Genomic DNA, 24,535 nt, shown 5'->3' with positions numbered 1-24,535 from the left:
AAAATAGTATCATGATGTTATAACTCTTCACATTCCCAATATTTGTGATACAAAAGGCATTCAATAAATAGTCGCTGATATCACCAAAATTTCAGGTATTTATCTAGACCATTTAAGTAGAATTTTGTTACCCCAAATATTTTTAACTGATATACAAAAATATATTATCATACTCAAACAGATACTTGCACACCAATGTTCATAGCAGCATTATTCACAACAGCCAACAGGTGGAAACAACCCAATGTCCACTGGCGAATGAACAAACAAAATGTGGTATAATCATCCCTTGGTGTCCATGGGGGACTGGCTCTAGGAAGCCCCATGGATACCAAAATCTGCAGATGCTCAAGTTCCTGATATAAAATGGCATAGTATTTGCATATAACCTATGCATATCCCTCCGTATATTTTCAATCATCTCTAAATTACTTCTAATACCTAATACAATGTAAATGCTATGTAAATAGTTATTATACTCCATTGTTAGGAAATAATGACAGGAAAAAAGTCTGTACATATTCAGTACAGAGACAATTTTTTTCCCAAATATTTTCGATCCATGGTTGGTTAAATCCATGGATGTGAAACCCACAGATAGGAAAGGCTGACTGTACATACAATGGAATATTATTACTCAGTCTTAAAAAGAAATGAAATTCTGATACATGCTACAGCGTGGATGAACCTTGAAGACAAAGTGAATCAAGGCTGTCACAAAAGAACATACTATGGTACTTCAAAAAGTTCATGAAAATGTAAAATTAAAAGATAATCTGAAGGGCTGGTCCATGGCTCACTTGGGAGAGTGTAGTGCTGATAACACCAAGGCCACAGGTTCAGATCCCCATATAGGGATGGCCCATGGCTCACTTGGGAGAGCGTGGTGCTGACAACACCCAGTCAAGGGTTAAGGTCCCCTTACCGGTCATCTTTAAAAAAAAAAAAGATAATCTGAATCTTTCCATGAACTTTCGGAAGTATCCTCATATAGTGTATGATTCAACTCATATGAAGTATTTAGAACAGTCAAAATCATATAGACAGAAAGTAAAATAGTGCTTACAGGGGCTGGAGGTCAGTGAGAATGAGGAATTATTGTTTAATGGATACTGAGTTTCAGCTCGGGATGATGAAAAAGTTCTGGAGATGAATGGTAGTGATGGGTGCACAATATGAATGAACCTAGTGACACTGAATTGTCATTTAAAATGGTTAAATGGCAATTAGTGTTAAGTATATTTTACCACAATAAAAAGGGGAGAAAATACGTATCGCTATAATATTACTTTATGATGCGCCCAAATAATACTCTGTAAATGTAAAATAACAGAATTCTTAACATTAAGCTATTATGCATAATGTACACAGTTAGAAAAATAATTACCCACTTTTATATTTAAGTATCCGGTTTCTTTAAAAAACAAACATATTACCAAAAAAACTCTTGAAAAATAGGGTTTTTTGCATATATCTTTAAAGCATTTACTCAAACTCTACAAACCTTTTGCCTACAACAAAAATACTTAAACACAGCCATATGCACTTAACGTTTTTACAATTTAGTTTTGATTCTACTTTCTCTTATATTTTTCCTTGGGGGTAAGGGCTATGCATGTAAGGACTATTCTCTACTTATGCAACGTTTTCAGGACAGTTAATAAGCATTTAATAAGGAGCCATAACATCAAATAAAATACTAAACTGGCATTTCTTAAGTGATTAGCAAACAGTATGCTAAATTATCTCCTAAACTTTGTTAACATGTTAAAAAAAAAAAGTTAAAATTTACATTCATGTAGATACATACAAAAGCTGACTCAACTGCTACAAAAGCTGATTCAACTGCTACAAAATACAGAGGCAATATTTTGTTGCTGAATATTTAAGAAAGTGATTCACACAAACTAACTAAATCAAACTAAAATTCATGATACTATAATATCCTTAAAAATACAAGCTCCCTTGTTAATCACTCTGCAACCCTTCATTAATACAATATACCACACATACATTGATTTCTAGTCTGTGATTATATCAAAGAAATTATATTGATTTAACACACTTAATCTCAACAATATTGATTTAATTCATAATTCATTTAACACAATTCATTTGAATCCTGGCCTTAATTTTCACACTAAACTTTAATAATATTGGTTTATTCATTCTTTCTCTGGTAATTACCAAACTAGGAAATTTTCAGTACTCATTAATTTTCCAAGATCTTCCTACAAAACCATTATTGTATACTGAAGTCTCATTAAAATCTCAAATCACCTAAGATAAAAAGAATAAAAGCAAAGAAAGAGCTCTGTTCAAGTGTCTGACTTCCTAGTAGTGCTCTATTCATACTCCTTCTAGAAGTGGCTATTTGAAGTGAAAATAAATCCTTTGCGTCCATAATTTCCCTACCATCCCAATGAATTACATTAAATATAAATGCAGTAAGCTATTGTAGAGTCCCCCACGAAAACACCCTAGATATTTACTTTTCCTTACGATATTCCTCCTACTATACGTTCCTAAAAAAGATACCATTGGTTTGTGTCCAAAAGATCTAGCAAAACTCACATATTTATATAAGGTTTTACGAATTTAACATTCAAATTCAGATTCAACAAAAGTTTCCTAGACTATACCAGAAACTGAATTCCAACCACCACTGTATGAAATGGGCTTTATTGGTCTTATATTAAAGGAAAATGAGGTTCAGAAAGACAAAACAATTTGATCTCAAAACTAGTAACTACTGAATTCTGAAAGAAAGTGAGCAAGATGCCAGGTACCATTCAAGCTTTACTAAAGATCTGCTGGGCTATCCTACATTTTGAGCACAGCCAGCAGATTCCTTTCTTTAATAAAGCTTGAATGGTACCTGGCATCTCGTCTCACTTTCTTTCATTATGGTGCTGAAACCCAGGAAGGGTTTTGGCCGATGCTGTGGATGATCCCCTCTCTCTTCGGGTAATTGTCCCTCAGCCAACCTTCCAGGACCTGCCAAAACCGCATGCCTCCGGGACTCTCTGCTTTTGCCATTTCAGACCAATGCATCCAACACCAGCCTCAATTCAGGGTGAGTCAGTGGGTCAGTCCTGCCTCGTCTCGGTTCCCCTGACTTGCTCTCGCTCCCCCTGACTCGCTCTCGCTCTCGTTCCCGAAGCCCAGGTGCCTGGCCAAGGAACTCTTCTTGTGCCCCCCAGTTATTGGAGGACACTCCTCTAGCCAGTGGCTTTTTTCTTGAAAAGAAGGTGGACAGCAGAGAGGACTGACTGCCCTTTCTCACCCTCTACATGGATCCTCACAATCCAAACCTCCATGCTCTATACCCTTGGACTGACTCCTGGCCAATTTCTTGGCCTCCAGGGAGACGTTAAACCTAAACATCTTGTTTTCTACCGTACGCCTCATTACAATGGATCCCAGTGGTTACAAGATAGCACTTGATTTAGACACTCACAGAAATGCCAAAAGCTGTACAGATTCCTTGTTCAGACCTTTTCCTATCTCTGAACGCATTCTTCTCTCTCTCGAAATGTCCTATGTCTCAAATTATCCTAGCTCATACTCAACCTCTCCTTCCAGACTCGGATCAATTTGCTGATCCGTCGGCCCTCCACATTTCTCTCTTCCCCACACCTGGCCTCCAGATGCTCGTCCTCAGCCCAACTCTTCTCCTTCTCCCCCTTAATCAGGTAACAACCCCGCCTCAGCTCTGGCTTTTTATAACACTTCCATGAAGTGGCTGGAATGGAAGGAATTGTCTGAGTCCATGTACAGGGAGCAGGTCTGGATGGTGGCTCAGGTACATGCTCAAAATAATAGGTGGCCTGTGGGAGCTGTTCCTTGCACAGACCCAAATGGGAACTACAAGGCTGGCCACAGGGATTGGGATCTCCAGGAAAATATGATCACACGCCTACTTCATGGTCTCCAAAAGGCTACTCACAAGTCAGTCAATTATGACAAGCTTAAAGAAACCACACAGAGATCCACTGAAAATCCCAGCAAGTTCCTAACCCGCCTCTCTGAGGCTTTACATGAATACACATGCATAGATCCAAGCACCCCTGTAGGCATGGCCCTCTGACACTCTCATTCCATTACCCAATCAGCCTCTGATATTCAAAAAACTATAAAAGAGATCAGGCCAAATACCAGCTCCTGGCTAATGCCATCCGTGTCTCACATACTCCAAAGCCAGCTGCCTTAAAAGGCAAGCCCCCCGAGAACTGCTTCAAATGCGGTCAACTGGGCCACTGGGCACGGGCCTGTTGTAACCCATCCTCACTGCAAACGGCCAGATCACTGGGGGATTGACTGTGCCACTTGCCAGGAGGGAGTAGCCTAATCCCCAACCTACAGCCTTTGGCTTCATGGCCATCCCTACTGGAGCTTCTTGGCTTTGCCCAGGAGGAGGACTGACGATGCCCAGGACCCCAGGCCCCTACAGAGATCATCATGCATGAGCCCATGATAACTCACTTTGTAGCAGGTAAGCCGATCTCTTTTGTCATCAATACAGGGGCCATTTACTCAACCCTTCCTGTATATGCAGGACCAACAACCTAACCCTCTATCACAATAGTAGGTGTCATGGGATCAGAATACTATCCACAGATCACTCAACCCCTTTCCTGCACCCTACATCACACCCAATTCACACACAAATTTTAATTATGCCTCAATGCCCAGCCCCCTTACTGGGATGGGACATTCTTTTCAAATTCAAAGCTACACTTACCCTAAACACTTTAACTCCAGCTACAATACTCCTGTTACAGGCCACACACAGACCTGGCCCCTGAGGCTTCCACCTTCCCCTCCCCCTCAGACAAGGTTAATCCCTAGTATGGGATGCTTCTTCTCCCTCCATTGCTATGCGCCATTCCCCTATCCTTGTTAAATTGTGGAACCCCTCTTTGTTCTCTGATGTCCCACAATACCCCATCGATAACAAACACCTAATAGGCTTAAAACCCATCATATACAAACTCCTTTCTTCTCATCTCTCACAGCCTACCTGCTTGCCTTTTAATACACCCATCCTTCTGGTTATAAAGCCTAATGGCTCATACCATTTACCATTTAGTACAGGACTAATCCTAACACACGCCATTCCCAACAACTTACTTGAACAGTAGTACCTCGGGGGTTTCGGGATAGCTCCCACTCTCCAGCCAGGCCTTAGCTCAAGACTTATCTGAACTTCCTCCAACCTTTAGCACTTTAATACAATATGTGGATGACCTCCTCCATTGTAGCCCCTCCTATGAGGATTCACAGGCCCACACTGTTGCTCTCCTTAATTTCCTGGCCTCAAGGGGATATCAAGTGTCCCCCAGCAAGGCCCAAATTTCTTCTCCTTCAGTTCAAGAGTCTAATTTCTGAACTCCCTACTCCTACCACCAAGGGTGAAATCCTTCCTTTCCTGGGGCTTGCAGGGTATCTGCGCCTATGGATTCCTAACTTTGGCGTGCTAGCAAAGCCACTTTATGGGGCAGCCAAAGGGGATCCTGCCATTCCTTTAGATCCCACAAAGCTCATTCATTCTCCCTTCCAGTGATTAAAAGCTGCTCTCCTCACAGCCCCAGCTGTATCTCTCCCAAATCTATCTCATTCTTTTATCCTATTTGATACCGAATCCCAACGATTCGCAGTTGGGGTTTTGGGACAAAAGGCAGGAGATATTTTCTCCCCAGATACCAACCTCTCTAAATAACTAGACATCACATCTCAAGGATAGGCCACTGTTTACAAGCCTTAGTGGAAGCCACCCTTTTAACACAAAAAAGCTCCAAACTAACTTTTGAGCAACAAACCATCAAGACCTTCTCAGCCATAAGGCCAAGTTAATTCTCTCCCTTTCCTGCCTGCAACTTATTCACCTTACTTTCAGTGAAAATTCCCAGTTCTCCTTTAAACTTCACCCTCTCTTAAAATCCAGCAACTCTCATCACAAAACACTCATGGCCATCAGAACACAATTGCATGGAGGCTTTAGACCTCTTTCTCAATCCCTTTCCACACATCTTCCCACATCCCATTACACAGTTCATAGATGGGAGAGCCCCTGGGCGGGTTATGCCATAGTAAATCTAACACAAGCTATTGAGGCTGCACAACTCCCAAAGGAGGTTGGGGTTATACACTGCAGAGGACACCAAACCTCCATTGACCCTATAGCCCAGGGAAACAAACTGGTGGATCTAACCGCAAAACAAGCTGCTCAGTCACCAGGCCCCCACTCTTCATCTCCTGCTCAGGTCCTTCTCATGGCCCCTATGCCCTCACCCCAGTACATGCCTCAAGAAATACAACACCTCCAACAGTTGGGGGCACAGAGAAAGAACAACTGGTGTACTCTCTCCAGTCACTATGTCCTCCCTACTACACAAGCTGAGATTTCCATAATTCAGTTCATATAGGCTATGAACCCCTACTATGCCTTTTCAGCCCTTATATTACTCTCCCAACAAAAGAACATGCTATCTTTTAACCTTAGTAGATACCTTTTCAGGTTGGTTTGAGGCTTTTCCCTGCACTTCAGAGGATGCTACAGCAGTAACGCATGCTCTCACCTCAGAAATCATCCCTCATTTTGGTCTCCCCACCAGTCACTCACTCGCCTATGGACTGCCCCCCGCAAGCCCACAGGCCTCAGCCCTCTCAAACTTATGTACAGTAGGCCCTTCACTCTCACACCTCTCCCTTCCAGCTCATTGCCTTTAGAACAGTATCTCCCTACTCTTTTGCTCATTAGGGCTCTTCTTCAGGAACAGGCCAACCTTCTATTACCTCATCCTTTCCCCAACACCCTCTCAGTCTTTACACTGAGGGAGGGACAGCAAGTGTATATTAAAACCCGAATCCCAAAGCCTCTCTCGCCATGTTAGGAAGGGCCTTATATAGTACTTCTCACCACCCCCAGGGCAGTAAAAGTACTAGGAAAGGCCCCTTGGTATCACTTATCCTTAGTAAAATTAGCACCTGAGACTTTACCCAAAAACCTGTTAACACCAAGCCAGAGGGGTCCCTCTACTCAAACCCCAACCTGACATCTCCTTACACTTCGTCCGTTTTAGGACCCACAAAACTGAAAATCTCCAGGACCTCTGCTCTTCCCCCAGTCCCAGAAGAAGGATGATCTTTTCCCTGGTGATTATCCTCTCACTCTTGCAGGCCTGCTTCACATCCTTCGCACAAGAGCTACTATTTTACTATCTGTTCTAGAACTTGCTACAGGATTAGCCAGTGCTGCCCCCAAAGAGTGTATCATTACAGGAAGATTTCTCCTGGCACTCCTTTACCTCCTATTGGTAGGATGCTTCTTAGCAATTTCACTGTGACAATGTGCCCTTTAAATTCTTTTGGCTTCCTAACCCTTTGCATCCTTCCCGTGTTTTTCCTCCTATCTCAATGCCCCCCCACCCTTACCTGGAACATGGAGGTTCCAGGTCCGCAGGGATGATGCAGTCCTCAGCGAATCAGACTGGTCCACGGGTGACTCATCTGTCTCCCACTTTGCAAGAAAATTTTTGTGGCCACCCTCCTCCCTGTTGATGTAGCCCACAAAGTTTCCACAAACGTCTCTTCACTTTCCTTTAATCTCACCTCAGTGGGGACTGTCAGTGTTATGTGGGGCCTGCCCATACTCTGCCTTACTAACACCAAACGCTACCACTCACTTACCCCCTCCTCATCCATGCCCTAAAACCAGAATATATTTCCTTTGTAAAACTATGTTATCTGTGCCTGCCCGGCTAATGCGATTTCTTGCATATTATTTTGTCTCGTCCCTGACATCACCCTCCAGACAGATGGAGAGATGGAGAAGGCACTGGGGCTAACTTCAGCCCCCCCTTTCAGGAAGTGCCCCCTGCTCCTGTAGAGCACTAATTGTGACTTTTTAATTGGGGCAGGGCTCCTTCCTGCAACTGAAACTGGTATAGCGGGCCTTGCCACTGCCTCTCAATTCTATCAAAAACTCTCAGAAGAACTAAGTGTAGATAGCATCTCCTCCCTCCAGTGACAAGTCACCTCACTTGCAACAGTTGCTTTACAGAACCGTTGGGCCCTTTACTTCCTTACAGCCGAGAAGGAAGGCACCTGCCTGTTCTTGGGGGAGGAATGCTGTTATTACGTAAATGAGTCCAGGGAGATCCAAAACAACTTAAACTTGCTGCATGCCAAATATGTACTAGGCATGCAATACATTTTTGCTCATATTTTGTCAATTGATTCTCACAATTGCTTTATGAGGTAGGTATTATCTCCATTTTGAAGATGAAGAAACTGAGGTAAGAAGTGATTTGACTTGACTAGGTTTGTATACCTAGTCAGCAACTAAGACGAGACAGAAACTCTGGAATTACTCATTAATAGATTTTGTCCTGAAACTACCACTTGCTGTGATCCAAGGGGGGAAGTTTGTTTGATTTGATGGGGTTTTTTTATTTTGTTTTTATATTCTATAGAGAAAGGAACAATTTCACTGATGTAGTTTTTAAAAGATTTCCAATTCCCTTAGAGAATCACATCTATATTTTCGTAATCTCCTGTAGGGTCAATTAGCATAAGTCTAACTGGCAGATGTTTTACAAGACTATCATGTCCTATCCTAACAACTAAAAGAATGACCTTGCAATGCTTAAACAGAAGGCTTTACAGGAAGGCTCCCAAGGAGCCCTCTTTGTGAGAAAAGGCTGTGTTTCTCACCTTAGCTCCCTTTTAGGATGTTCCTTCTAATGCACAGACTAGGACATTTATAAATGCCAATTAATGAAGAGTATATTAAGGCTAGTTAATAAATATCAAATGATAACAATGATATAGCACTTAGCATGCAAATAGATGTCAACCCAATACTAATCCAATAGGAAAACACTGTGAATGCCTTTTGTCATTAGAATAGCTTCGCAAAGAACCAGACCCCCTTCTTGAACCAGATGCAAATGACTGAAACACCACTTTTAGTAACAAAGAACGGGAATTAACATTTAGAGAAAGAAGCTTAAATACTTCTCCCCATCCTACACAGTGTCCCTACATTCCACTATCACCTTGCTCTCCACTAGCCTAACTCTAAAAGCAAGAAAGAGCAGTAAGAAAAGTGTGGTCTTGGAAAAGAAACACCACCATTTCAAACAAAAAAATCAAACCTAAGTCACTTTCATCTCACCTTTAGAAAGTTCAGCAATTTGTCTTCTACTAGCCTTCTAAATCCAGTTAGAATTTTCTCTTCCTTTACAAATTCTCCCCTGACCTTTCTCATCTGCTTTTGTACTTCTTAAGATCACTCAAAAGAATAATAAGGCAGTGACACATCTGGAGGTCAGGTGAATAATAATCAAATAGCCAGGCAGGTAACAGTGCATTAGATTTTTAAAAAATGAGTTCCTCATCTTTCTTTTCTCTGATCATTTATTTATGATGCAAATCCTACAGATAAAAAATTAAGTATAAAAAGAACTCTGACATTTCTCAATAATTGCATTTTCTTTTCTGAAAAAGAATGTGTATTTTGCTGTTGTTGAATGATATAGTCTATAGATGTCAATTATATCCAGTTGTGTGTGATAGTACTGTTGAGTTCAGCTATGTACTTTCTGATTATCTGCCTGCTGGATCTACCCATTTCTGATAGAGATGCTGAAGTCTCCAACTGTAATAATGGATTCATCTATTTCTCCTAGCAGTCCTATCAGTTTTTGCCTCACATATTTTAATGCCCTGTTGTTAGGCAACTACACGTTAAGGATTATTATGTCTTTTGGAGAAATGACCCCTTTATCATTGTTATGCCCCCTCGTTATTCCTGATAATTTTCCTTGCTCTGAAGTCTGCTCTGTCTGAAATTATTAATACAGCTACTCCTGCTTTCTTTTGATTAGTGTTAGCATCATTTATCTTTCTCCATTCCATTCCTTTAATCTAACATGTGTCTTCATACTTAAAGTGGGTTTCTTGTAGACAGCTTAATAAGTGGGTTGCTTTTTTTATCTACTCTGAAATCTGTCTTTTAATTGATGTATTTAGACCATTTGTGTTTAAAATGATTATTGATATAGCTGGATGAGTATCTACCATATTTGTACTGTATTTTATTTGTTGTTCTTGTTCTGTTTTTGTCTTTCACTCTTTTTCTGACTTTTGTGGTTTTAAATGAGAATTTTACATGATCTCATTTTCTCCTCTTTCTTAGCATATCAACTATACTTTTTTTTTTTACCGTTTTTAGTAGTTCTCCTAGAGTTTGCAATCTACATTTACAACTAATCCAAATCCATTTTCAAATAACACTACATGTATAGTACAAATACCTTAAGCTAACAAGATATTCCTAATTCCTCCCTTCCATTCCTTTACTGTCATTTGTTTCACTTACACATAATAAAATCATTAAATACAATGTTACTATTATTATTTTGAATAATCTGTTAACTGCTAGATCAATTAAGAATAAGAAAAATAAAAGTTTTTATTTGACTTTCACTTATTGCTTCTCTAATGTTCTTCCTTTTATTATGCAGATCATAGTTTCTGGCCTATCGCATTTTCATTCTCTATGAAGAATTTCTTTTAACATTTCATGCAAGGCATGTCTACGGCAACAAATTTTCTCAATTTTTGTCTGAAAAAGTCTTTAACACTTTTGAAGAATAATTTTTCAGGACACAGAATTATAAGTTGGTGGATTTTTTTCTGTCAACACTTAAAATACTTCATTCTACTCTCTTCTTTCTTGCCTGGTTTTGAGGAAAAGTTAGATGTAATTCTTATCTTTGCTCCTCCACAGGTAAGATGTTTTTTTCCTCTGGCTTCTTTCAAGATATTTTCTGTATCTTTGATTTTCTACAGTTTGACTATGATACACCTAGGTGTTTTGCAGGGAACGTGTATCCTTTTTGGTGTTCTCTGAGCTTCCTGGATCTGTGATTTGGTGTCCGACATTAACTGGAGAAAATTCACAATCATTATTTCTTCTGTTCCTTTCTTCTTTCCTCTTCTTCGGGCATTCTCATTAGATATATGTTATACCTGTTGTTGTCTCATAGTTCTTAGATATTCTGTCTTTTTTTTTTTCCCCCCTCACTCTTTTGTCTCTTTGCTTTTCAGTTTAGAAAAATTTCTATTGACATAGTCTGGAGCTCAGAGAGATTCTTTCCTCAGCTGTGTCCTGTCTGCTAAAGAGCCCATCAAAGGCATTCTTCATTTGTTAAAATGTTTCTGATCTCTAGCATTTCTTTTTGATTTTTTATTAGAATTTCCATCTCTCTTATATTATCCATCTGTTCTTACATGTTGTCTACTTTTCCCATTACAGCCCTTGGCATATTAATCATAGTTGTTTTAAATTTCCACTCTGATGATTCCAACATCCCTGCCATGTCTGAGTCTGTCTGATGTTTTTGATTTGTCTCTTTAAACTGTGAGGTGTTTTTTGGTTTGTTTTGTTTTTGCCTTTTAGTGTGTCTTGTAATTTTTCAGTGAAAATCAGACATGTTATGCTACGTAAAAGGAACTGCAACAAATAGGCTGCAGCAAATAATGTGATGGTAAGATGTGGGGGAGGAGAAGCATTCCACAGTCCCATGATTAGGTCTAAGTCTTTTAGTGAGCCTGTGCCTCTGAGCTATAAATATGAACTTCACAAGTGCTTCTCAGTCCTCCATGCCCCTGTTCCTCACCCCACCCCACCCCCCACCCCCAGCCACCTTGAATGAAACAGAATGGCTAGTGGTGGCTGGACTTGGGTATTTTTCTGTGATATTCACTTTCAGGTACTAGTTGAGCTCCTAGAGGTAAAATCACCCAAGTTTTACTGGGCCACCATAAAGTTTTAATTCTCAGACTTGTCCACAGTGAGCATCCAGTAATTCTTCAACTACAGTTTAGGCTTTCCTATCCTGGTACTGGTTCCTGTGGAGGTTTCTGCCTCTCGGTTTCTACTGCAGTAAGTTTTAATTTGCTGTATTTGCCTGAGTGTGTCTCCAATTTGGGGGCAGTGGTTTACCCTGTGACCCCTCTTCTCTGAAGAATTTAAGAAAAGGTGTTGATTTTTCAGTTTGTTCATCTTTTGATGTGTTGTTAGGACAGAGGGACGACTTCCAAACTTCTTACATACTGGACCAGAAACCACAAAAAATCTCCGTTTTCATTTTTTACCTTCACATTTTACTAATTGATAAAGTAATATATAACACTTATTATATTAAGGAGAGAAAAAAATTAAAATCTAAATTTGTCTCAGTGGCACACAAATTACCTAAAATATGATTAATTATACTGTTTACTCTGTAAATAATGAGAAAATGCAAATTGTTAAAAATATACTTCTTTCTTTCTGACACAAGGAAAACGTGAACAATCAAATATTACAGGGATCATTTAGATTCTACATCATTATTGTAATGAAAATATTTCCTAAATGAACAACTAAATATTAAATTTCAATATGGGCTTTTAAAAAAAATCTATCAATAAGTACTACAATCACTGGTTATCCTTACTGCTCAATTTTCAGAATACTAAAGCCTGTTTCTTTATTCCTAAAGTAGTATTACATTTTCTACACAAATGTAAGTTTTACAGTTCTTCCTTGAGGGTGGGGGGGAACAGCAGAAAGCTAAATTTTTATGTGAAATTTGACATTTGGATGCCAGTCCCCAACATTTGCTATCACCATGGAATTAACTTTTACCAAAATTAATTTACATAGGAAATTTTTGCCCACTGCATAGTGCTGTGCTGTTCTTAATAGCAAGAAATACAGCTCAATGTTTTTTTCAAATAACACCAAAAAACAGTTTATTACTTTTTATATTACTGGCTTAAATTTTATTCAACAGAGTTTTAGCCTACTTAATCAAAAGTATGATGGTTAAGTAAGTTAAGATGAATGCAGTAGCTAATTCACCTTAAGAAATTTGAAAGCAGGGTTGCAAAATAAGCCTCCAAACACAATAAGAATATCAGAATTTCCACACACAAGGGAACATATGAGCAGTATCTCCACTTTACATATATGGAAATTGGGGGCTGGCCAGTTAGCTCAGCTGGTTAGAGCACAGCCTTATAACACCAAGGGCACAGGTTCAAATCCCCCTACAAAAAATATATACGTAAATTTTATTTTATTATTATTTCCACATGTGTGATGCATTAGGTACAACAGATATCTCTGAACCCTTTACACAGTGAACAGATGGTGAGCCATTACAAAATTAAGAGCTAGGGTAACAATAGGGTAACATCCTAAGGATTTATTAGTAATTTTGCTATCCAGCCAGAGGATAGTTACAGAGTTGGACAAATAAGTTGTCCTAGGAAAATAATGAGGAATTAGAGTGAGATACATCAGAAATTAATCTACCAAAAAAAAAAAAAAGGTTGTTGAATGAAAATGATGAATGCTTGTGAAAAACAGAAAAGAATGCTATTTTTAAAAAGTTCCACTCCGTTTGCTAAATATAAAATATATTCCTTAGACCCCATATTCCTGAAACCCCCCAAAAAGTCAATATCTAAGTAAAACAGAAACTTAGCATTTGACATAGTTTCTAGCTAAAGAAATAACCAACAAAACAGATTCAATTATGTTAGTTTACAAGAAATAAAGAAATGAAAACATCACACACAAAAAACTTAAGATTAGCTAGTCATGGCAGGTAGTTGTATATGGTGGCAGGTAGTTGTATACGTAAAAATAAACTACTCAGGTGATAAGGGCTATGCAAGAGACAAGATAGCCTAGCAGATGGAGCATAGAATGTAGTCCTGCTCCAAAAACTGTCATATGACTTTGAGAAAGTCATAGTATTATCTCTAGAGCTGAAATAATGTAATCTCAGTAGAATCCTTTGAGGAATAGTGATAGTGCATCAGTAAATAATATAGTTTTTTCTGGGTGAGGAGACACTATCTAAAGAGAAAAGCATTCCTGGCTTTTAAAAAGAGAAAACATTGATTTGTTAACAAGGTTATTTCAATATTAACTGTGAAAAATAGCTTACCTTCCTTCCCCTAGAACATAAGAAGCTGATGAAACCACATGATATTTCCAAAGGAAGGTATTATTGCTTGAATGTGGTTCACTAACATTATTAGCTGTTCAAAATGAGATAAAAGAAAGGGACAAGGTTAATTATCTAAAAGTATACCTTTTCTTTGTTTTTAACATGAAATATATCTCACACAAAACCATTCAAATGAGATATATATCCCTGAGTTTGACTCCAGGGATAGCTTCTGTGATGCAGAGATTGGGACAAATATTTAAAATTATTGAAACAATTCCTGATCACTGTGAGAAACGCCCTCACCCTTCCAAGGTGAAAGGATGGACATGGAGACATGAGGTACAGCGAAGCAAGACTTTAATTACAGCCTTGCAAGTTTCATGTGTCTGATGGGCAGGCACACAGAAAAGGGCTTTAACAAGCAATTTATTTCATAGTGTGCTAGTCCCTGCCCCTGCCTCCTCATTGGCTGAGAGTACTACAGGGTACACAGTCTTCCTGGAGGACGTCTAAGACTACCCCAATTTACTGCCCCCTTGTAGGAAATTTCTTTGTCTGAGGGCTCAGGACAAGCTGGCAAAAAAGCCCCACCCAAAACCCTGTGAAAGGAGAAACATTAGAAAATGAAGAGAACAATAAAAGGCTATTAATTCATTACCATCTCAAGGACAACTTTATCCATTTGAAGTAAACAATTAAGGGCTGGTAACTCATTACCATCTCAAGGACAACATTATCTATTTCAGGGACCCCCCCAGGAATGAGCTGGACCAGTCAGACAACTTTCTGGCTGGGCCTGAATTATTTCTGAAAATGAATCACTTAGCTTATTTTCTTACAATCACTAAATGTCAACAGATTTAGTGAAAAAAAATTAACATCTTTACAGTTATCATCCTACTTTAATATTTTTCCCTAAAAAAGAACATGAAAGTTCAGCTAATACACAAAGGCTCCACAGTTTACAAAACATGAGGGTGGGGGGAAGAGGCAGGAATATTCAAACAGCTTCAAGGACAAAAGCCAGTTTCACACCAGAACATATTTACAGTTCCTCATCTAGAATTCAAGGAACATCCATCTGCGGCAATCAGCCAAGCTTGGCAAATTAAAATAACAGTAATTCTGACAAATTATCTTCTATAAATATTCAAATATGGATGTTTGTGTGCATGCAAGGGTCTCCATATGCCAATCAAAATGCTTTGTTTAGGATTCTAAATTGAGCTTTCTTTCACCCTTCTGTAGGAATCCCCTGAATCCTTAACTTTCATTTTAACTCTCACCCCAGCTGATTGAGATCAATAATCTCTCTATTCATGGCCTAAATTAAAATTTTAAGGATAACTTTCATATAAGCATCAACAGACAAAAGGAAAATGCCTAGAATCTTTGCAAATCTAGGTCTATAAAGACAAAAAGAAAAATTCAGGAAAAGAGGGGCAGAGAGAAGATCTCAAAGGATGACAACTTTTAATTTAACTTTTTATTCATGTTATCAGGGACGCCTTAGGTAAAATCCAGATGTAAAGAGCAAGTAACAACTTCATAAATTTGGGCTCTATTCAGAGTTCCATTAAGAAAGATCACCAATTATTTGGCTCAAGGCAAGATCATATATTTTGATGATAAGTTTAAGTATATGAAACTCTCAAAAATGAGGAAATGCAATCAGTAAAAAATTCAGACCAAACATACATTTTAAAATCCATACATGCCCTATCATCTATGCTATCTACTCTAAGTGAATCATTGTACCGTACCGTATACGCATGCTTTGAAACAACACGCTATACCTCCACTAATACGTACAAGTAAACATTAAAAAAAAGAGCAATATTGAAAGAAAAAAAAAGGCAATAATGGCTTCAATGAAAGCAAGTTATCTGATGCATACATTTGCTAATTACTCTATCCTATCACCCATTAGTCAGTTTCCCTTAAACATATATAAAATTACTGAAAAGCCTCAGACCTTCCACGAAAACTACAAGTGATAGTCTGCATCCAGGACAGTATTAAATTGTAGAAGAAAACTCAACCTATTCAGTGGCATATGCCTTCTGGTCCTGCCAGGAAAAAAACAGCTATAAATACCTCTACTAAGGTTGTTCAAAGTATTTCTAGACAGTTAGGTAGGCTTGCAAGAAACTCTTATTTTATGATCATTTACCACTCAACCATGCAAACCCAGATGAAACAGCGGATCCAAGCCAAACCAGTACTTCTCAAAGCAGAAAAGGGAGGAGAAAAGTCTGGTCTAGAGACCAACAGCATCAGCCTCCTCTGAGGGCTTGTTAGAAATGCAGAATCTCAGGCCCTATCCATCAACGTATTAAATCAGAATCTGCATTTTAACAAGATCTACAAGTGATGCATATACACATTAAAATTTGTGAAGCTCTACAGGAGGGGGAATATCAGAATGAGAGAGAAGGTATAATCTTCTTTTCAAAGATTGGTTCCCACTGCAGACCCCAATTTGGACAACAGGCAGCCAATTTTTAACCTCTGTTTGTAGCATCATTACTCCTGTCACAAATATTTCTTGAAAAACAGAAACCCCTCAAAAGTCAAAGAGTGAGTATCTAATGATTAAATCTCAAGTCCCAAGAAAAGCTGTGACAAAGTTATCTTAGAGCAAGCGGTCATATCTCATGCCCCCAAATCATATAACTAGGCAAATTAATATAAAAATAATAATCATAATAATGCCTTTCCTTCCAAGCCCTCAGTACTACGAGCATTTGGGGTCCCAGTGGCTAGGAAAGAGACCAGGAAACCAAAGGTCTATGCCATCGTGTAACCAAAATAGGCATACATGTGCTACTTATTCAGCTATTGTCTTTCAGTTCCAAATCCACCTTTTAATACTCTGTAACGCTGAAAACAGAACTCTGTAAACTATTTTTCTCTTTAGCCAGCTAGCTTCCTCAAACTGCCAGTAAGGGCACTAAAGGAAGAATACATGCTTTTTCCAGTCAGCACTGCCCCAGCAGTGGTAGTTGGTGACAGCCACCAGCTTTTTCTGGCACTCCCAGGAATACCTCTCAGAAATACCAGCAGCAGCCAGACACTACCCCCTGTAGAGGTTTTGGACCCTCAATTCTATGGGGCCCCTACTCCAAGCTCTTCTTTATTCCCTCAGCCCTATGGATGGTGACCTGTAATTATTGTCTCTGTGTTACTCCTATGTTCCCATTTCTCTTTTTCTGCCCTCCAAAACCTGCATAACCCATTCCTTTATTAAGTTTTCTTAAACTCAAGTATCTAGTACGGATTGATTTCCTGAACTGACCTGATCCTAACTGATCTAATCATGGCTAAATGGAATAAGTAACATTCAACATAATCTTGATCACTTTGTTAAACTGTTTTCCCAAAACATGATTATCCATGAGAAAGTATTTACTGCTTCGCCCCCAAAATAGGTGCAAGATGAGAAATAGATGCAAGTAGTGCACTTAAGAAAAAAGGAAGAGGAAACACAACCTGAAATAACAATATATTGAATTAAATATGGTAGAAAGCACATTTATCTCTCAAAAACATAAAGAAAAGGCCAGTAAATAATCTGAAACAAATATGTTTTCTACTTTAAATAACAGAAATCATAGAATTTTAAAAGTGTAAGAAATTTTCTTCTGCCTCTACCATTATTCAGTTTTTTTAAAGCAGTTTTATATCTAGTTTGGTTTACTATACTTTAAGGAAGCTGTTGAGAAATTAGAGATCAAAAAAGATTACACAAATGATGAAAGAGAAATAGGATCCCTTAAGAAACTTTTAAGGAGTCAAACTTTTTAGTCTAGTCTAGTGAATAGAAAACTTCAGACCAACATATTAGTTGCCTTCCAGTTTAAGAGTTCTGACCAGCTGTACTTCATCATCTCTACAAAGGAAATGAGCTTAAACTGGAAGACGACAAAGTAAATGAAGACATAAAATGAAGTTTCTTTACTTACTGACTCTCCTTCAAATCACCTAACAGTGGCATGTGAGAATGACCCGAGATATTTTTACCAAAAAGAAAAAGATGATGATGATGCCCAAAACCCCAGTGCCAGAGATTTAATTTAAACGGTTTAAAACAGAGCCCAGGCATATTTTTTAAAAAATACCCAAGTGTTTATAAGATATTGGCAAAAAGACTGAGAGCCTTCTCTAATGGCACATTCTCTAACTTTGCTGCTCAAGGTAGGGTCTATGGACTACATCCAGATTAGTGGGGGAACTTGTTAGAAAGGCAACATCTCAAGCCTACTGCAAAACTACTGAATAAAAATCTACATGTTAATAAGATCCCATAATCCCATGCACATTGAAGTTTGAAAGACACTGCTCTATAACAGTTGGAAATGGGCATGAGAGAGAGAGAGAGAATGTGCGTGTGTATGTTACCGTGTGGCCAAATTCAACCTAAAAATAACTTTCTAAGTTGAATTTTTCTTTAATTTTAAATATAAAATTTATCACTTTTAAAGTCTGTTAGAGTTTACTGAGAATACTAGTTTAGAAAGCAAATAAAAATAAGAAGAATTAATTATTCAGCACATACTATTTGCAGGTCTTATTCTTTACAAACTGATTCAGTCCTCAAAACTTGTCTATAAAGTAGGTATTTTGTAATCCCTGTTTCACAAATAGATGAGACATTAAATAAATAACTTGCCCCAAGTCACAAAGCTAGTAAGTGGCAAACCTGAGATTTGATCCCAGGTAGTTTATATAAGAGCCGATATACTCTAAACCACAAAATAATACTGTGCTTACCAATATCATCCCAAAACATTCTGAAATCATTCCAACAATAACTGTTAATGAAAATGCTGTAACAGAAAAGGAAAAATGTAGTGTGCTTTTCTCTGGTTAAAAAAAAAAATTCAACAGAGTTATAATAATGATATAATTACATCAACACTGATTCGAGTCTGTGGCCCACATTTACTTATTTATTTTTTAAATTTTTTTTTAATTGAAACGTCATTAATTGTATATATCTGTGGTGTTGAATATCAATATCTGTGTGCAATATGTGATGCTCAAATCAGGACAATTACTGTTTATCATTACACAATGTATTTATTTTTTGTGGCCCTTTACCAATTTCTCCCTAAGCCCCCATCCCTCTCCCCCTTTGTGATCCACATTTAAAAGAGAGAGGAACATGACAAAGAAGACAGTAATTCAGAAGGTTACTTATAACACCAACATTGTCAAAATTTGGGGATGAGTGATAAACGAACACTGCACAGGAGACTATTCTACAGAAGAAAAATTTTTGTAATAACCACTTTGTTATCTCTATATTTGGGAAGTAATTGAAACCCCATGTTATTAGGAGACATTCTCTCTAATGCCTCCTTAATTCACCCCGACATTACTACTACTACCATAACCACTACCACCACCACCCTCAGAAAAGTAAAATACATGTGGCTATGATTATTTTTCACAATGAAAGAGGCATGATGTAAATTTAGTCTGATGAGTCTCCTCCTCTGTACCCCACTGCTTCCAACCTCTAACAAAATCCACTCTCTTTCCATCTGTCATTACAGAAGCTAAAATTCTAGTTCCATTAAGACCCAAATGTTACTTCTGAAAATGTTGAGGACAACTTTCTAAGAAGAGGTCAGATGGAACCTGTTAGTAGAAAGCCTATTAGAAGTTTTAATGGGCCGGCCCCGTGGCTCACTCGGGAGAGTGCGGCGCTGGTAGTGCCGAGGCTGCGGGTTTGGATCCTATATAGGGATGGCCGGTGCGCTCACTGGCTGAGCGTGGTGCGGACCACACTGGGCCAAGGGTTGTGATCCCCTTACCAGTAAAAAAAAAAAAAAAAAAAGAAGTTTTAATAATTCTTGTGAATTCTGTATAGCATAATAGAAGAGTCAAAATTCCTAGAGATAAATACCATCATTGTACTAGCAAACAGATTAAGTTTAAAATATGTAAAATTATATCTTATGAGTATTTAAAGTAGAGCATTACTATGATAGTTTAGATTCATTCAGTCCAAGCATGCTCCTGAAAAGAAGTATACAATATCCTTAACACCCTTTCATTAACAATTATAATGCCCTAGGACCTAGATTCTGAGAATGAACAAAACTATAAATATTAAAAATAGAGTTGCTTAATCCATAAGAATTACTAAAGTGGATGCTGGAGCAAAAGATTTAGAAATTAAAGAGACAAATGCAAAGACTCACTGAAATGTAGTCTTCCAAACACTTATGTTTAAAATTATGACTGGAAGCAATTTATTTTACCAGAAGAATCTAAAAAAAGGTAAGGTCCATGTGAAGCACTTGATTTCCTAAAGTGTAAAGTAAGACTTCCCAGGAAACTGACACAGATAAAACCCAAAAAAGTGTTTTTAGGAGGCAAGAAAACAGTCAAAAAACACAGAAGCTGAGTGTTCCTGATATGACACTTTCATTAACTAATATGACTAATAAAATGACCCAAACCAAAACTCCTTGAAAATTTCCATCAGCTTTTAATCATTCATATTAGTTATGTAAATCATTTGCACGCTTTTTTTAGGTCTTGTACACTTTTTTTTTTTTTTAGGAGCATGCTCAGACTAGATAAAGCTAAAATATCTTAGTAATGCTCTGCTTTAAATACTTTTTTCCATCTAGTTAGTGCAAGAAAAATCATACCCTTCCCCTCTCCAACAAGCTTCATAATAGCATGTTCTCACTCTGCCCTCTGTTCCACCATATTCAAAGAGACTACATTATTTGAATAATTGAGTAAAATATGATATATTTATGAAAAAATCAAAAAACACCCCATATAAATGATATTTATTAAATACTAGTTGAATAAATAAATGTCACCATACCTTCTACCCTCATAATATAGGAAAATCACATTTATCGTATGTCATTTGTAAAAATTTAAATGAAAAAAATTCACCATTTCTATCACTAATAAAATGAAAAGCTTATTACAGCAAAGAAAAATGACTGTTTAAAAATCACTAGAATCATTTTTTAATCATCAGGAAGGATATATTAAAAAGATGACTCTCAAGTTTCATAGTAAGAATTATGATTAAGCTGGTAAAATTGCAGTCTAGGCTCCATGGCAAAAGATTCTGATTCACAGTGTATGAGTTTCTGAGGACAGACCCAAAACTCTACATTTTAACAGGCTTCCTAGGTAATTACCATGCAGATTATTCTTGAATCACATTCTAATAAATGTTTCACCTTTAAACTGCTATCAACTTCCAAATAAGTCCTTCAGGTCGGATCAGATGCCCACTTCCAACTCTCATATTAAAAGTCTCAACTTCTGATTAAGGAACTAACATATAGAAAAAATAATAGCAAGCAGTGACTGGACATATATTACTACTGGCCATGAACTTTTACGTATACTGCATATAAAGTATGTAACAATGTCTAGCTATAATAAATAAATGTTCAATAAACGTAGCTTCTATTATCCCTAATCTTCGTTAACAACCTTAGGAGGTGGTTGCTATTATTTCCAATTTGCAGTTGAAGAAACAGGTTTAGTTAATTTGCCCAAAGTCACAAGAATAGTTAAGGAGCAGAGAAAGGATTTATGGCAACCCATGTGACTCTAAAACATGAACTCTTTAATCTAGACTAACTTCCTGAAGCAGCAAGGCAACAACAACATGAACAAAACCATTCCACAGTCAAAACCACCCTTTACAAGAATTTTCCTGAGTCATCCCCAGGTCCACCATGGCCTATACACATTCTCACAAATGTTAATGTATGACTAAAAGTTAAAGAAAGACAGGCATAGGACTATGATGGGCTGCTAAGAGTGTTAAATGTTTCACAGCTTTGGGAAAATGGAACAATTTGGTCAGGCTCCCCTCACCTTGGAGCCGGTTCAGGGTGCTTTGGTAACATTGTGTGTGTGGGTGGAGCGGGTGCGCCTGCACAGCGGTGCTGCTTTGGCTGGTGTTTTACTGCCTCTGGCACCTGCCCTGCACAGCCACGTTTTTACCAGACCTGCAGCTTCCAAGGACCGTGTGGCCGGTTACCTAGCTCATAGACCTGCATGAAGGCTTCTGGTGACCCGGCCTGGCATGTGAAGGGTTTGTGACTCAGTCTGTGAATGAGCTTGAGGGGTCTGGGAGTTCCAGACCCGGCCCTAGCTGGACCATCGGCCCAGTGAGTGCAGGATAACCGGCAGGTAAAAGAGCCGTGACAACTAGCGTGGTCACCTAGCTTTACAATTGGAGTCACAAACAGGATTAAGAGCTAGACAACTGGCGCTGTGAGGATTCCAGGCCTTAGCCATAGTTTAGCAGTAGCTAGACAGCAGACAACAGCCCTTTAGAATTACAAATTAGATAATCCATGTAAAAATAACTCCATAAAGAGCTTGACAGAAAATATGAACAGACAGGTTAAAGGAATCTAGTATAAAGTCCCTCAGTGTAAGCTGTTAAACTCAAGGATGTTACAAACTCAGTCCTGGGTTTTCAACATCTAAAAAGCCACTGGGGGGGGCAGGGAATTAAAAACAACTGAGACTTATTTCATCAACATAAAATATGAACATAATAAATATGAAATTTAAAATTCCCTATTTAACATGATATTTTCTACTCAAATTTTTAAAAATCTACATTACTAATGATTAATTTTTTTATATGAATCATTTATTTTTTAAAACACTGTAACTTTTTCCAAAACATGGTTTTCTCATAAGTTCCTCTTAAGTGGTTGTTTTCTTTCTAGTTTGTCTGTTCCCACCACCTATCCCCAAAATGGTAATCAGCATTGGTTTCCACGAACCTCCCTTACCCCACTTGAACCAAGACTACATTCACAACAAACAAAACACAATTAGTCATAGCAAAAGAGATTACATTTTTATACTGATAACATCAGCACATCACTAAAACTACAAATTCAAAAAATGAAAATTACTAATGATAAAAGTATTTTCTGTTCTTCTAAGCCATACAGAGAACTTGTATTTTAATCTCGTATCTCTCAAAAAGTAATACAGCTCCTATTACTGTTTTTTAGTTTTATAAGTCCTACAAATTTACAGATCACTCTCTAAGAAGACTTTTTTTTAATTAAATGCATCATTATTAGGCTCTTAGCCAAATAAAATATAATACATAGATAAAGAGCAATGTACAAATATACCTCAGCCAGGAAGAACACATATCTCCCATTCACTCACCCTCTCTTTAAAGGAAATAAAATCTTAAATACTTTTTCATCCAAACCACAGAGGTGATGATTTACTGGAGTGCTACTTCCCAAGGAACCCCAGTGCTACAGGAGGAAGCCAAAGAACACTTCCCTCTGCTGGAGATCTGTTCATTACATACGTAAAAGTAGGTATCTCCATTATCCAAATTTTTACAAAGAATAAATATTACACTTTTACAGCTACAAAAGATTTGTGTATTTTTTTAATGTGATGTTTACTTAGTTTTTTTTTTTAAAGCGGAAAGCAGATTTTAGAAATTCCTGTAAAAGTTAAAAAAAAAAAAAAAAAATAGTGAGATTGTGAAGGGTTTCAGTCAGAGGCAGAGACCCTGAACCAACAAACACTATATTTCAAGAGCAAGAACTGCATGCTTCTCCTTCAGAGCTCTTTCTACAGAAAAAGCATTGGCTCTTTATGTAAAACCAGAGAGCCAAGAACTTCTAATAGCAGAAATTCTCTCAAATCTCTTGAAAGTCCTTTTAACTATATAACATCCCCAGAACCTCAAACAGCAGGGAGCGTAAATATTTGGTAAATTTTCCTCCACCCTTCCTTCTTGGTATAAAAAATAAATTCCCCTGAGCAGGTTCTCTGGACACAACCAGATAGTGATGCCTTTCAGCCCCATATTACCCTCCACTCCTAATCTGCCACACACAGAGAAAATAAGCCCTCTACTTGTAATTCAATCAGAATTTTTTTTATGAACGTAACAACTGCAAGCAATCTTTTATCTTTTAATGGTAAAGTATCTTTTAATTGTAAAGTATTCAGTAGCCAAATGTGGCCATTAAGCACATGAAATGTGACTAGTCTGAACTGAGACATGTTGTAAATGTAAAATACACATAGATTTCAGACTTAGTATGAATAAAAGAATGTAAAGTAGCTCATTGATATTTTTATACTGATTAGTTGAAATGATAATATTTTCAATATATTCAGTTATAATTCTGAAACAAATTACATTTGTTTTTTTTTAAATTTTTTTAATGTGGCTACCAGAAAATTTAAAATTAAATGTGTGGTTTGCATTATATTTCTGTTAAGACAGCGCTGGTCTATAAACAAATGATCGTGCTTTTACTAAACTGTTCCTATATCAAGCTTTCATGTTTATATAGCAGCATAAAACCTAGTCATTACAACAACAAAACCAAAATTACCTTTCCTCCTGACTTGCAAAGTAGATTACATTCACTTACCTTCTTCCAGGTTCCTTTCTTTGTGATATTTCCGTTCAACCTTAAAATGCTGAATAAATTCTAAAATATTTCACCTCC

At 37.7% G+C, this 24,535-nt stretch overlaps 1 protein-coding gene across 4 annotated transcripts in view; it reads right to left on the bottom strand.

Annotated features, from left to right (window-relative positions):
* FUT8 (fucosyltransferase 8) overlaps positions 1-24,535 on the bottom strand; it is a 332,924-nt gene that overhangs the window by 209,373 nt on the left and 99,016 nt on the right. For 3 of the 4 annotated variants that reach the window (XM_063089805.1, XM_063089804.1, XM_063089806.1), the window contains exon 4: positions 14,016-14,109. The exons of the other annotated variant lie outside the window; for it this stretch is intronic. The gene's annotated coding sequence lies outside the window, so the exon portion shown is untranslated. The remainder of the gene's footprint in view (positions 1-14,015; positions 14,110-24,535) is intronic. 4 annotated transcript variants of the gene reach the window in all.

This window comes from Cynocephalus volans, chromosome 3 (assembly GCF_027409185.1).
Source record: "Cynocephalus volans isolate mCynVol1 chromosome 3, mCynVol1.pri, whole genome shotgun sequence".
NCBI lineage: Eukaryota > Metazoa > Chordata > Mammalia > Dermoptera > Cynocephalidae > Cynocephalus > Cynocephalus volans.
The sequence above is the reverse complement of the archived record's forward strand: the minus strand, read 5'-3'. Positions and strand labels throughout refer to the sequence as shown.